Raw genomic sequence first — 15782 nt, 5'->3', positions numbered from 1 at the left:
TGAATGTTGCACCCTCATATTTTGAGGTCCCTAGTAGATCAAAGGTTTGAATTGTGGTTTGTTGTTTACTAACAGTGAGGATGACTATTAGCATTGGTCAAAGCTAGTTCAAAGAATACTTTGCATTAGTTTTTGTAGATTTATGGACATGATTTACAAGTTCATACAATAGTCAAGTTTAGAACTCTTGTGTTGGTTTTATCTACAAGAAGGTATGGTGTTTTGTTTGTTGACATCATTTTCTATGTTAGTCTTTCATTGACTCAATGGATTATCTCAAGTCAATTGTGATCTTTTCGTATGGATGTGATTTAGAAATTGAGTGAAGAGTTTGTTATGGGTCTTAATGTGTCATGTCTATATCCTTTTACTAATCCAAATTAGGAAAATTAGGTTTCCTTAGTGCTAACCTTGAATATGGTATTCAAGTTACTCATGTAGGGAGTGTGATTCTCACAATGGGTTTTCCCACATTAAATTTTTCACACAAAGAATTGGTGTTCATGTGTTTATATGTTCATTGCATCATATTTTATTAATGGTTAGTTCGATAAAGATAATTGAAAGTGTTTATGATAGGAAAGTATAAGATTTGTTCAAGACTAATCCACTCCCACTTTAAGTCTTGTGGTCATTCAATTTCCTATTAAAGAAGATTAACCACTTGAGGAAGATTAGAGATGGTGCATGATTTTGACCACAAAGTACTAAAGTACTATGGATCACATTATATCTTTTAGAAGGAGTAGATGGAGTCATATTTGGACTATGTTAGTTGGAATGTGGGATATTGTGAACCAAGGATACAAAATCCTCCACCTAATACTTCTCATCAATTTGAAATTAAGTTGCATGAGAAGAATGAAAAGTCCAAAATTTTATTATAAGTGGCTTAAGTGATTCAATATTTTTGAAGGTCACAAACTATACAACTACAAAACAAGTTTGGGAAAATTTTAGTAGTATCTATTAAAAAAAAGTCAAAAAATCAACTGAGTCAAGCTGTAGAATCTAAAAGACAAAAGGGTGCTTGAGATAGAAAAATTGAAAGTTACCTACATTGAATGAATAAAGTTATAATTTCAATTCGTTGGAAAAGTATAGAAGATAATGAGATTTTGAGGAAAGTAATTGGAATCATGCAAGGGCCCATGACCCTAATTTGTATGTTATTGCAACATGGATTTATGCACATTGAATTATCTCTATGGATCAAAATCTACTATTGAAATAGTAAAATGTAAAGACAATCAACATGCAAAGAAACATGTTGCATTTGAAGATATAAAGAACATTGAAATTGTACCAAAGGAAAAAAATTTGGAAATAACAAAGAAGAAAACCAAGTAAAAAGACTTAAGAAATGATTTAGAAAGTATAATGGTAAGTTACCCTTCAAATATTTTAATAGACCTGTCACTATGCATCTAGATGGCTGAGTTTTAGGAATATAACTACATGAATCCTAATGGTGATCAAAGAAAAATGATAGTTATAAAAGAGATGATAGAAATTATATACGAATAGATAACATAAATAAGGACCTAAAGAAAGTATCTATTTAGTAGAGAACCATTCATCATAATATAAAGAAATGTAAATGATTTATATGATATAAAGAATTGCTTTTGGCTATCAAGAATAATGATAGTGATAGGTCTTGAGTCATAATGGTGTAGAAAATTACTTGAAAGATCAATTATTGTGAAGACTACCATAAATGAAAAGTTTAAACCATATGACAATTGATAGAGACAATTTGAAAAGTTTGATAGTAAATTAGTCATTTTTGTTGTTTTCTTAATCTATAGTGAGGGAGTCACGCATCTGGATTGATTGTAGGAGTAAGGATAAGGATATTTATAATGTTTTTGATTAAACTGACAAAAAATGGCCTTTATTCTATAACAAAAGAGAACACAATTTTAAAAAACACTAAATTCCCGTCTAAGGGCCATTCTAGCAAAGAGAAAGCCAAAAATCACCACACGAAAACATAATAAAAAACTGACATAGTCATCATCAAAGAGATTCTATCACTACTACTACTATCCTTAATATTGTCATAGCGTATCATCATTGCATAGATTAAGAATTAATGCATCTCACACTATTGTAGAAACTAATAGAGTTTAACAACTTAAAGTTAAAAATTCATAGAAAACAATTGTTATGCTATGATAACAAAAAAATCAATCTTGAGTTCAAAATAATCATATAACCAAAATAGGGGCCGAAGAAGGAATCATCAAAACAAATAGACATAGCTTTCATTAAACTTGGCAATATTGTCCTAGTATTTTGAAAGACTATTGAAAAAAAAATTTCAATCTATGTTACCATCATTATGATGTTAGATTCCTCATTGATCTTGTCATGTTTCCTCTTTTTATCAACTTTATTTAACCTGATTTTACTAGTAACCACTCTGAAAAAGCCCTCTTCATAATCCCATCAAACACCCTACAGAGAGATAAAATGCCAATATTGAAATCATTTTTTTAAATTCCTTGATAAATTAGTACATCCTTCTAGAGAAACATTTTTTTTATTTAAAATATCCATCTAACCTTGGATATTAGAAGAACCACTTATCACATCTTGAACAAGGGAAGACAAAAAATCCTCCATGGGATCATTGCTAAAACACGTAGTAAAAGTTACACACCATATTCAATGTATCCTCTAACTTATTTAGATTTAAGGTTATCCCTATCAATATTTATTTCTCATCAGCCTCAGGTTTTGCATCCTTAGTAGCATAATTCTCATCTTTAGTATTCTCAGTAGCCCCTCCTCCTCTTTTAACTTGTACTCCAAGTCTATCTCAAGGACCACTTCCTCCTCAATTTACTTACCCTTTGTGTTTCCTTTTTGAGGAGCTGGAAAATGTGTATCTCCCTAGAGCTACCATCATGCTTAGGCTCCTCCATGCATCTTATTTCCTCATCCTTATAATCCTTCACATTATCAACATTAACCAGGGGGCTCATCTTTTTCACCCTTTTGTTGGTATTTTTCTCCTTTGAAGGAGTAGACTTACTTAGAGAATATTTTGTTTTTTGGGTGTTCTGTCAAGAAAGACCTCTTAAAAGGGTATTTCATCCTTAGGGGTTTTAAGGTTCTTAATATTGTTCTTCCCATAAAGTTTTTCCTTTTTCTTGGCAAGGTTAGATTTGTTAAGGAGAGGATTAGTTTCTAAAAGATCAATTTTGATAGAGCTCTTAATCAACTTCATACTGTGAATTTGATAATGCTTGGGGTTAGATAGAAGATGACTTCTAAATGGGGATTTATCAAATTCATAGGCCTTGGTGGAGTAGGGAAAATGCATACTTGGTAGTGCTACTACTTAGGGAGGAATAGAGAAAGAAGGGGATATTCATCCTATGGTCATTCCTTAAATGATTCAAAATAAGAAAATGATAGTTATATCTAAGGAAGTATACCTTCCTTCCAAGGTAAATAATTTCATAGAAAAGAAGAAAAAAATATAATATAGGGGAGGAGAAGGATAAAGTAGTATTATAAAAAATTATAAAATAATTTTATGGATAAAGTAGTATTATAAAAAAATTATTACATGAAAATAAGGCATAACATCACCTTTACTAAAAAACATACTATAGCTCACAATAATGTAATAGTTCCTTATATTACTTGCATTTTGAATATTTCAAAGTGGCCTCCATACTTCTAACCTCAAAGAGATTCAATTTTTGATTACAAAGTCATGTCACCTTTTATGCTGACTTATCAGAATGATTGAATTTGGCTATTTCTATCTAAAAATCAATTTTGTTCAAACATGTGATCTAAATAAATTCATTCTAGCTAAGTTATATATGGTCTCACACTTTTCCAATTAGAAATGTCTATTAAATGCATGTTTTATACTACTTCCTATCCAATTACTAAATAAATAAAATTATTTCAGAAAAGTGGTGTTTCAATAACTCTTGCTAGTTTTTATGATATATTTTTAATAACATATAAAGACCATTTCATAAAGGTCAAAGTCAAGAATATTCTAATATAGATTTTATAGTATTTTAATTAGATATAGTATATTGTAATTGAAAAATTCTACAAGAACATATTTTAACACTTGAAAAGATGCCAATCTTGAGAATGAAAAAAATATTAAATCATATCAAAGAAAAATAAAAAAATTATATGAAATTCTAGAGGATAGTCTTATTAAAGAATGTATAAATTATTTTCTAGTTAGAATAGATTTTTTTTGAAAAATATGGTGGCAGATGAAAACTATTGATTTCAGGTGAGTTGAGATTTGTATCATTATAAAAGAGAAAATATAGATCTAAAGCCTTTTTTTTTTCCATTTTTCTAGCTATATATGTTATCTATAACATAGACTAGGATCAAAGGGAAATAAGTTTATTTCCATATAGTTTTGTGGTGGGAACTAGACCCCTAATTTTGAACGTTTTCCAATAGCTAAAAAATTCTCTATAAAAATAAAGAAAATATATCAATTCCTATTCCAAATAATTATTAAAGAGTATAATTCTAAACATCATCCATTTCTACACATTTCATTAGTTTACACCATTCTCAATTAAAAATAATAATACTAGTTTTATGTCATTTAAGGTGAACAATTATACTTTTGTTAGCATTTTCATTTACAAAAGGGTGACATGAGTTTGTACTTTTACCCATTGACATTATAATCCATAACTATGACATAAAAACTTTCATTTTTGTGAAATATTTGGGAATTAATTTTTAAACTATTGAAAGGACAACTCCTCTTATGAGAATTTTTTTATTTTTTGAACTAAAAACCCCAATAGCTAATCATAAATTATATGTTTATTGTTTTGATTAAAAAAATATTTTTCAATCTAAAGTGCCAATTTGGTAGCCCCCAAGGTTTGCATAAGTGGATTCCCTTTGAATAAGTGGAGAGTAAAATGGCTTAGCATTCAATTATAGAAATAAGGAAATATGTACCTATTATGGCTTCACAACACATGCCCCATTTTTGAACTAAAAATGGGGACCCCTCTTTTTTTACTCACAAATGCTTGCTCCTCAAAATAAGGTATCTTTTGAGGCACCTTGAGTAGTGGAACTACTATGACTTAGGTCTAGGAGTTAGAAAAGTGAGCATAATCAACAATCTAATAGATAAAAAAGAAAATATCAATGCACTAAGAGAAAAGAGCACACCTTGCATAGGGTGCACAACCTTTAAAGTGGTTCCATTAGTCACTAGGTGCCAAGGTGCACACTTGCATATCTAGTAATCTTGATAAGGTGTGCATTGCACACTTACTCCACACCCACACCTTTACATATGGGAGACCCCCAAAGATGTGCTAATTGTGATTCTAGTCATCATACAATCACACCATTTCACCCTTTAGACCTTTGAGCCTTCATAGTGCAAACTACAAGGTAAAGGGTCAGCATATGTGCACACCTATGCACATGTGTAGGTGAGAATGTTCATTATATGCACACCGCCTCCCAAAACATGGATGAAGACCATTCATTTCACTTGTGCACAAATCAATGGTGTATAGTTATGTAGTTTATGCACATGTGTACTTGTGCACCATGCACTATCCCCATTAAGTGAGTTAGTGTGCATAGCGTACCTTGCACAAGTGCACTAGGTGTGCAAGTGTACACCATGTTGTTTATTCTGGTTTTCTTTTCTAGTTAGTCAATTTTTGTCTTGTTTTTAAGCACCCTTCTAGCCTCCAAGAAACATTATGCTAATGTTAATATTTTTTATAGGTTATCATGGCTTCAATATATTTTTTCGAATGTAAAATCATACCTAAACTGGTTACCTTCAAATTCTAGTGATTACCTAAGAAGTCACGATTCATAGACTTTCCTTCAAAGGTCAAAGACACATTGATTGGAACAAGTTCTTGGTGATTTAAAATAAACCCCACGAGAGGTCAGAGATGCTCTTAGCACTTATTTAGAGTGCCCTAGTGAACACTACATCACACTCAGTTTTAGTATAATCATAAAAAATATCACAACTTTGGTGAAGCACTATGTACTAAACGAGAAGGTGGTGAAGAGCATAATAGGAAAAATTATCTTGTATATTCAACATAAAATATATAAAAGGTGTTCCACCTTCCTCATACCAATGAATATAAGGAGATCATGTAAAAAAAAACTATAACAAGATGCGTTGTGGTAATCCGAATTTTCCATGAAAAAAATTTACAGCACCTTCGAGTCTGTCTTCTACTCTTACGTTATTTGACATTTTTCTTGCACTTTTGAGTCTCTCTACCAAGTAGGCTCTAATACCATGTAATTTATGAGATCTTGGTGTAGACTTATCAAAATTGTTTCAGTTTGAATTCTCTTTATTGCAGGCTGGTGTTTTTCTTTTATTCAAAATCAGACTTAATTATTCTTGCTATGACAGTAATTATTCTTCTCTGAAATCAGTATGTCGTGCTTATTGATATGATGTTCAGATACAAATAAAAGTCAATATATATACATATTGAAAGCAGCACCAAGTAGGGGCATGACCCTACGTGGTCATGCCTCAATATCCATATGTACTGACGTCGGTTCATATAATTAGTTAGCAGTTAACATAATTACCAATGTATAAGACACGACCACAATAACATAATAAAGACACAGGATGTCATCCGACAACCCAAGCAATGCGATGGTATTCATAGACAATTATATCATTGTCCATTGTAACCTTAACACAACATTAATCTGCTTCCTGGGTTGCTCGATATGCAATCAGATCAAATAACAATGTATTATTAAGATGAACTGGTGGTAGATAATAAACAGTGATTTAATACAATTATATATATATATATGCAATCAAATCAAATAATAATGTGTATTATTAAGATGAACTGGCGGTAGATAATAAATAGTGATTTTAACTTTAGCTTCATAGAATAACAAATCTACTAAGAGATATAACAAGTTTACCAGAACATGATTATATAAACTCTATCTTAGAGCACTCTTTACCAAAACATTCATAACTTCTTCTAGACTTAATATCTTGTGCTTCCAACATTATTTGCATGTACTAGACACTTAGTAGTATCTCCCTTTAACCTTGCTACTATCTGTCTGTACCAACTAGATATTTTCATTGTTCTTCTGTTAGATACCATAGAAAACTACTGGGTTTATGCACCAAGTTGTGGAGCCAAAAATAGGACACAAAAAAAAAAAAGAATTCTAAAAGCAAGCACTTGCTTTGGCTTGGGTTCCATGAGCCTTAGGATTGTGAAGCCTAAGCCAAAGCATGTGTTACGCTATAGTGCATGTGTGCTATAGCTTGTGCACACTTTTTAAAGTTACAAGTTTTAATATATTGGCTACAAACCCATGGCCCATTCCATTTCTTTTTACTACTGCCTTCTTTCTCCTCAACAACGTGCACATAGTTTGTAAAAATTGGAAGAATTTGCTCACCCATCTCCTCAAATGCCTCCTCATCGCCACAGATCAAAATCAGGATCACCTAGTATGTTGTCTACTCTTGATTTTGCATTATTTTATATGATTTTGCATTGTTTTGTAAATTCTTACATTGTTTTGTAGAATTTTTTAGTTTTTTATTTAAATTTTTTTATTTATTTAGAATGCAATTGGTTTCCTATTAAGATATATGAATAAGCAACCACCAAATCCCTGTCCTAATTAACAGAATCAAAATAAAAACCCTCCACAAGATCCAAATCAAACCCTCCACAAGATGAAAATCAAAATCCTCTACAAGAAGAGCAATAAATTCTACAACTTCCACTAATTGAAAGACCTGCTCCTATCACCCAAAGACAAAATAATGAATAAAATAAAAAGAGGAAAAAATAAATTAAAATAAATCATTGATAGGTTGAAAGGTTGTGGAAAACCAATCCTATGAAAGCACAATTAGCATTCTCCCTTGAGACCATTATGAGCCATGTAGCTTTTTTTAGTAGTCAGTTGGATATTTGGCATGTTAAGGGGGAAGAACAAAGAATATATGTGCAAAAAAATTATCGTATAAACATGTAATCAAAAAGGACATAGAAAAAGGTAGCATTTGTGCATTGTTTAAAAGGCCTAGAGAACAAGGCACTATTAAAAATTCAACTAAAAGGTTCCCAATCCATTGGTGCATAGATGATGATATTAGAAATAACTTTGGGATAGATGTGTAAGGTCTTTGATGCCTCTCTTTGAAATAATCACAAGGTTCCAATGTATTTCTTAAAGAAATTGTATTGTGAATATGTCCTTGGGGAGATCCTAAATTATTATGATATGTTAGAATCTTAGGGTAGAGGTGGGGATCATCATTTGAGAGGTCAGGGGCATTTCATAACCCTAATGTGGTTAGGGTGCTTGTTGTCAAGCCATAGGGTTGAGCATGTGATTATTCCTTCAGTTGTGAAAAAACATGTAGAGACCAGTACTCTAGGGACTATCAATGCTTTGACATAGACCATCATTCATTACGCCAATCCATTAGCTGAGGAGGAGCCTTCTTTGCATCATGGCCACATGTGCACATCATGTGGAACCTTATGCACATTTGGCAGTCATGTTAGAGATAGTATGGATGATGGGCTAGTTACCGATGGGTTCCTGAGTGACACATTTGGCATTGACACATAGGTAAATTAAAATTATAACAAAATAATTTGATCAAATTTCATATGTACAGTGAATGACTAATTAATTAGCATGTCTTGACATTGTTTAAAATTTAGGGTACGAGTGTTGACGACCCTAGTATAGATTCCCCAGCCCCATTTTATGTCTTGTTGATGAATCAAGAGGTATGTATCAATTTAATCATTTAAATTAATACATATATTTATGAAGTAATCATATGAAGGATTGACAAAAAAAGAATTATCCATGTGCATCAGTACTCTACTAGACCATCAAAATTCACAAGGGACTCTAAGCCTAAGCATGATAGAGCTCCAAAGAGGTACATTTGTTTCATGTTAATTTAATTCATTTGATTATATTTGTTTCATGTTTCATGTTACATGTAAATTGTATTATATGACGTGTAGTTGTTGACGTCCGAGACTCTCCTCATCTTCACCAATCCATCGATCATGAAGTTGCTATCATGATGGCTAGTTCAGAGCCATTGACCGAGGCATGAAAGAATTTTCTTAGTTTTTGTTGCTATTTATAATAGTTATTATTGAAATTTAAAATATTAGTTATAAGTGATTATATTGATCGAATTGTTGTAGGGCCTTGTTACAACCAATCATCCACGAGCCTTTGAGGTGGATGTACAGAGTGACTATTTGATGGTAATAAGAAATAATTAATTTTATGTGTACGTATATTTGATTTCAATATATAATAATTATTGATTCATATCTACTTTGTTTGTATTAGCCCTAGTTAGAGAAGAGCCTGAACAAGAGGACGAGCAAGCGTGTGAGGAAGACCCCATCATCCCCATCATCTCCCTCCATGCAATGACTGAAGACCGGTAGGGATTTGTTTCCTTCCCCTCATGGGAATAAGATATAGGGATAGACATACATGTATAGGCATTAGTGGAAATATATCTTGGATTTTATGTTAGTGGACATATTTGACATACATTTGATGTATATATGACATTTTATATTTGATGTATGAAATATATTTGATACATTACATTATTAGACATGATGTTATTGGTTAATATATGATATGTTTGTTCATGTGCATGACATTATTGGTTATCATAATATATTATATGTTTGTTCATGTATGACATTATTGGTTATCATAATATATTATATATTTGTTAATGTATGCCATTATTGGTTATTATAATATATTATATGTTCACTCATGTATGACATTATTAGTTATCATAATATATTGGGTATGTGTACCAATTTGTGGTGCAAAAAATATGACACATAAAGTCTTTTTTTTTAAATTTTCCAAAGCGCATACACATTATAGTGCACATGTGCTTTGGAAAACTAAAAACATTTATATATGGGCTAAAAACCCATGGCCCATTTTATTGTTTTTAGGTTTTGCATTGTTTCTCCTCAACATCATGTATCCAGATTGGAAACATTGAAGAATTTTGGCACCCACCTCCTCAAAATGCCTCCTCATCACTGAAGATCAAGATCAAGATCACGTAGTATGTTTTCTACTCTTGTTTTTGTATTTTTTTATATGTTTTTGCATTTCTTTGTAGGTTTTTACATTGTTTTGTAGGTTTTTTCAAATTTTCTTAAAAAAAATTTATTTATTTAGATTGCAATTGGTTTCTTATCATGAAATGTTAACAATGAACTGCCAAAACCCTAACTAGATCAACAAAATCAAAATGAAAACAATCCACAAGAAGAGGAAGAAATTCTACAACTTGCATTGATTGGAAAAATTCCTCCTGGCACCCAAGACAATATAAAGAATGAAATAGAAAGAGAGAAAAATGAATTAGAAGCACTCATTGGTAGGTTGAAAGCTTGTGGACAAACCAATCTGATGAGAGCACAATTGGCATCCTCCCTTGAGTCCATTATGACCCATGTAGCTTATGTTAGTGGTTAGTTGGATATTTGGCATGCTAAGAGGGATGAACAAAGAAGATATTATGCAAACAAATTATCATATCAAGTTGTAAAAAAAGAGAAAATAGCAAAGGTAGCATTTATGCATTGTTTAAAAAGCTTGAAGAACAAGATACTATTAAACATATAACTAAAAGGTTCCCCATCCATTCATGCAGACATGATGGTATTAGAAATAACATTTGGGATAGATGGTGGATGGTCTTTGATGCCCTTTCCTATAATAATCATGAGGTTTCAATGTATTTCTTAAAGAAATTGTATTCTAAATTTTTCCTTGGGGAGATCCTCAATTATTTTGATACAATATAATCTCAAGGTAAAGGTGGGGGATCATCATTTGAGAGGCTGGGGGCACATCATGACCCTAATGTATTTTAGGTACCTATTGTTAAGTGATGAGCTGATCATGTGATTATTCTTTCAATTGTGAAGGAACATGTAGAGACCAACACTATAAGGACTATCAATTCTTTGATGTAGACCCTGATTCATTGCACCAGTCCATTAGTTGAGGTGGAGCCTTATGTGCATCACGATCACATGTGCACATCATGTGGATCCTTATGCACATTTGGTAGTCATGGTAGAGATAATAAGGATGATGGGCTATTCACTAATGATTTCTTGACTGACACATTTGGCATTGACACACAGGTAAATTACAATTATAATTTAAACTAATTTGATCACATTTCGTATGGATAGTGAATGACTAATAAATTAGCATGTATTGACATTGTTCAAAATTTAGGGTGAGAGTGTTGCTAGCCCTATTATAGATTTCCCAGCCCCATTTTTCATCTTGTTGATGAGTCGAGAGGTATATATCAAGTTAAACATTTAAATTAATACATATATTTATTAAGTAATCATATGAAGGATTGAAAGAAAAATTATGCATGTACATCAGTTCTCTATTGGACCATCGACATTCACAAAGGACTCTGAGCCTAGGCATGATAAGAGCTTCATAAAGGTACATTTGTTTCATGTTAATTCAATGCATTTGATTATATTTGTTTCTTATTTCATGTTACATGTAAATTTTATTATATGACATGTAGTTGTTGACATCTGAGGCTCCTCCTCATCTTCATCAGTCCATCAATCATGGAGTTATTGTAGCGATGGAAAATTTAGAGCCCTTGACCAAGCTATGAAAGAATATTCTTGGTTTTAGTTATTGATTATAATAGTTACTATTGAAATTTCAAATGTTATTTATAAGTGATTATATTGATTGAGTTTTTGTAGGGCTTTATTACACTTGATCGTACACGAGCCTTTAAGGTGGATGTACAAAGTGACTATTTGATGGCAGTAAAAAAATAATTAATTTTGTGTGTACATTTATTTGATTTCAATGTATAATAATTGTTGATTCATATCTACTTTTTTTGTATGAACTCAAGTTAGAGAAGAGCCTAAACAAGAGGATGAGCGAGCATGTGAGAAAGATACCTTCATCCCTATTATCTCTCTCCACACAATGACTGAAGACCTCTAGGGATTTTTTTCCTTTGCCTCATGGGTAGGAGAAGACATAGTTGATAGACACACATGTTTAGGCATTAGTGGACATATTCGATATACATTTGATGTATATATGACATATATTTGATGCATTACGTTATTAGACTTATGACATTATTGGTTAATATATGACATGTTTGGTCATGTATGACATTATTGGTAATTGTAATAAATTATATATTTGTTAATGTATGACATTATTGGTTATCATAATATATCATATATTTGTTCATGTATGACATTATTGGTTATCATAATATATATCTTATTTTCTTGTTTACATTTTAAGTACATTGAACATGTATCTCATTTTAATATAATTTGCATCAAAAATGATACAAAGTGCTCACACCAAAAGTTAGTGGATTCGTAGCAAGAACACTTTTAAGGTAAACTACCTTTCTCACCTTCCTAAGTGTCTTCAAATACTCTTTCCAACTTGTTTACAATATTAAACAAACTTCTACCTAACTTCACAAAACTACTTGATCACTTTCCCTATTCAAGACTTGGGAAGCAATAAGGGAAAAATGAGAAAATTTGAGAAATGGATCATAATCAACTTCTTGCTTCAAACTAACACCTTAGAAACTTCAAGGAACACCTAATAACTATTTCACAAACTTCAGTCTATCATCTATTCCATCCTTCCAAGAGATTCTTCAACATCCTATGAGTGAAAACAATCTTTCAACATCCTATGACTATATTTTCTTTGCAACATGTAATTTCCTGATTTTTAGACAACTCTTCACAAAGGCAAGTGATTATGTTTCAAACCCATGAAATGGCTACTAAGATAACCAATAAGACCCTTAACATCTTCCACTAACTCCATTCAATGATAACGGAATCAAGATAAGCTTTCCCTCATCATCGAGAGGTGGTAATAACCCCAATAGGTTATAACTTCTTCAAACACCAAAAAATTTATATTTTAGTTGTTTGACATTTCGTCAAACACTTTACAAGCAAGCTCTGATACCATTGTAATAACCCTAATAGGTTATAACTTCTTCAAACACCAAAAATCTTTATATTGTAGTTGTTTGACATTTTGTCAAACACTTTGCAAGAAATCTCTGATACCACTATAATAACCCTCCTCAAATTTTCTTTCAAAAATGATGATGAAAGCTCAAGGAATTTCATCAAACAAATCAAATGCAAGGGACATATGACTGATATAGTATTTCAGCTAGCTTCAAATGACTTTTTCTTCAATTTGCATCAATGAGAATCTTGTGCTAGAAGACTACAATGGACTACACAATGACCTAACATGAGTGTGCTACTAATTTTGACAATATTCAGTGCATATATATGATCTAAGCATGAGAAATGAACACTTACAACCAACTAGCATTTTTACAAACAGTTGGTATGCAAACTAACTAGCTGAAAAATAATGATATTAAATTCCTTAAATGACACCAACAACTATTATCTTCTTAATTGCAATGAAAATTACAATGCTCATGAAATATGGCCAAGACTTTGGCATTTACATGGATTACAAAATGATAATGCTGGTATAATGCACACTTACAGCTAAAAGCTTATGACACCCTAAAAAGCAATACTAACAAAAGAACCTAGTTGTAGATGGTTGTATTAGTTTCCTTCAATGCTACCCTTTCTGCTTTGCCTTTTTCGAACTGCTTTTTCAGTTCTGCTTTTTCGGACTGCTTTTGTGTACCCGCTTTTTCAGCCTACTTTTTCAGTTCCATTTTTTTGCACTGCTTTTTCGGATTGCTACTATGTTGAATCTCAAGACCATATCTTTCAATGGCATCAAAATTTTCAGCTTGAAGGGATTTCGTCCTTCAAACTATTGAGACATAATCTCCAAAAAAAATTTCAATTTCTTTGATATTTCCAAGCTTGAATAAATGAGAGCTATCCTCTTTCTTTTAATCCCTTCCTCACTTGCTCCATGCTTCCCTCTTGCCAATGTGGGATAATACATGAGTTTTAATATTAGTTCTTTTTTTTCTTTTTACAAAGTCCATGTATGTACTCAAAGGGGGACTCTTGATTTTTTATAAAGTGACTTTATGAAACATTATAATATTTAATTTAAATAGTCACTTTACCGTTGTAACTTTAAACATTAAAATAATATACCAAATAAACTCAAAATCCCACATATAATAGCTCATCAAAAAGAGCCTGACAAAACACATCTCATCCTGTCATTGAAAATTGAAGGCACTGCATCCCCCTATTGGCTTACTAAAAATAGTAAATCTTTCTTAAAACCCAACAAACAAACTTCGTTTGGCTTGTAATAAAATTTGACTAGGCCAAATAACCTCAGGATCCCTTTTGAATTCCTAGTTAGCCCTCGACACCATACAAGAATGGGCTAACGACAACATACCTCCAAACTGGCTAAGTGGGGGACATTACAGTGTAGCTTAAATGGTGTTTCATTATGATAAAGTATGAGTTATCTCTTCCATACAGGAAGTAATGATATTTGACAATAACTAAATGATCCTATATACAAGTTTAACATTAAGAGTGATTCCTTGCCATATTAAAAAAATTAATAATCACCAACACTTTATGCCTCCTCTAAATTCATAGAGGGTATTTTCATCATTTCACATCCATTCCAACTAGTTACTAGTTGGTTTGATTGGTTACAAGGTTAATTTCAACATTTTCCAAAAAAGTGCTAAAATTGCCTAAAAGTTGTCAACAACTTTTATTGCAAAAAATATTTTTTGTGCTAACTCTTACTAAAATTTAACCAAGTGGAGGACCTATATAAGGTGTAATTATTCTCCAAATATTTATTGAGTCAACTTTTTAACAAAAATAACAAGAAAAGAAATATCGTTAGGACTAAGGCAAGTTGGGTTTATAGGTGACCTCAATTTTGTTGACCTTACAAACAAGGATTCCCTTGTTACCATAAAAAAATAACATGTTCAAAATGAGGTGTATGATCACCCCTTTACCTTCTATCATGAGTCTCTATCATTAGATGAAATGACATATCTAGTTGCCACCATCAAAGATCACTGCCCTATGGCATTTAGTGACCCTTAGGGACGATTTGGTTCAGTGTGCCCAAGAATGTGCGAGTGCTCAATGGTATGAGAGAAGCTTTGAGCTAGTTTTTATCTAGCCACTTGGAGTTAATAGAATAGACAATTCAATCCCATGATGAATCGTGAGAGAGATTCGGTAGTTGACAACTTTGTACTGGCCAACACTACAAGTTTTAGCATCACCCGAGATGGGGTTGCAAAAATAAAATAAAATAAGATCTAAAAAAAGTGAGAGAAATTATTTTAGGTCTTTGCAACACAATCCAATAGCACCTAGAATTGTATGCATACCTTGCACGAGTTCAGAGATATGCTCATTGAAATATCACTACCATATGGCATTTAGTGACTCTTAGGGATGATTCAGTTTGGTCTATTGAAGAATGTTCAAGCACTAAATAGGATAGGAGGAGCTTGGGGCTAGGGTTTACCCAACCACCTCAAGCTAATGGAATAGACAGTTTGATCCCATGAGTTACGGTGAGAGAGATTCAACAGTTCTAAACTTTGTACTAGCCAACACTACAAGTTTCAACATCACCTAAGATAGGGTGACAAAATAAAAATAGAATAAGATCTCCAAAAAGTG

This window comes from Cupressus sempervirens, chromosome 5 (assembly GCF_028749045.1).
Source record: "Cupressus sempervirens isolate cs-2001-9-10 chromosome 5, ASM2874904v1, whole genome shotgun sequence".
Taxonomy (NCBI): domain Eukaryota; kingdom Viridiplantae; phylum Streptophyta; class Pinopsida; order Cupressales; family Cupressaceae; genus Cupressus; species Cupressus sempervirens.
Note: the sequence above shows the minus strand (reverse complement) of the source record.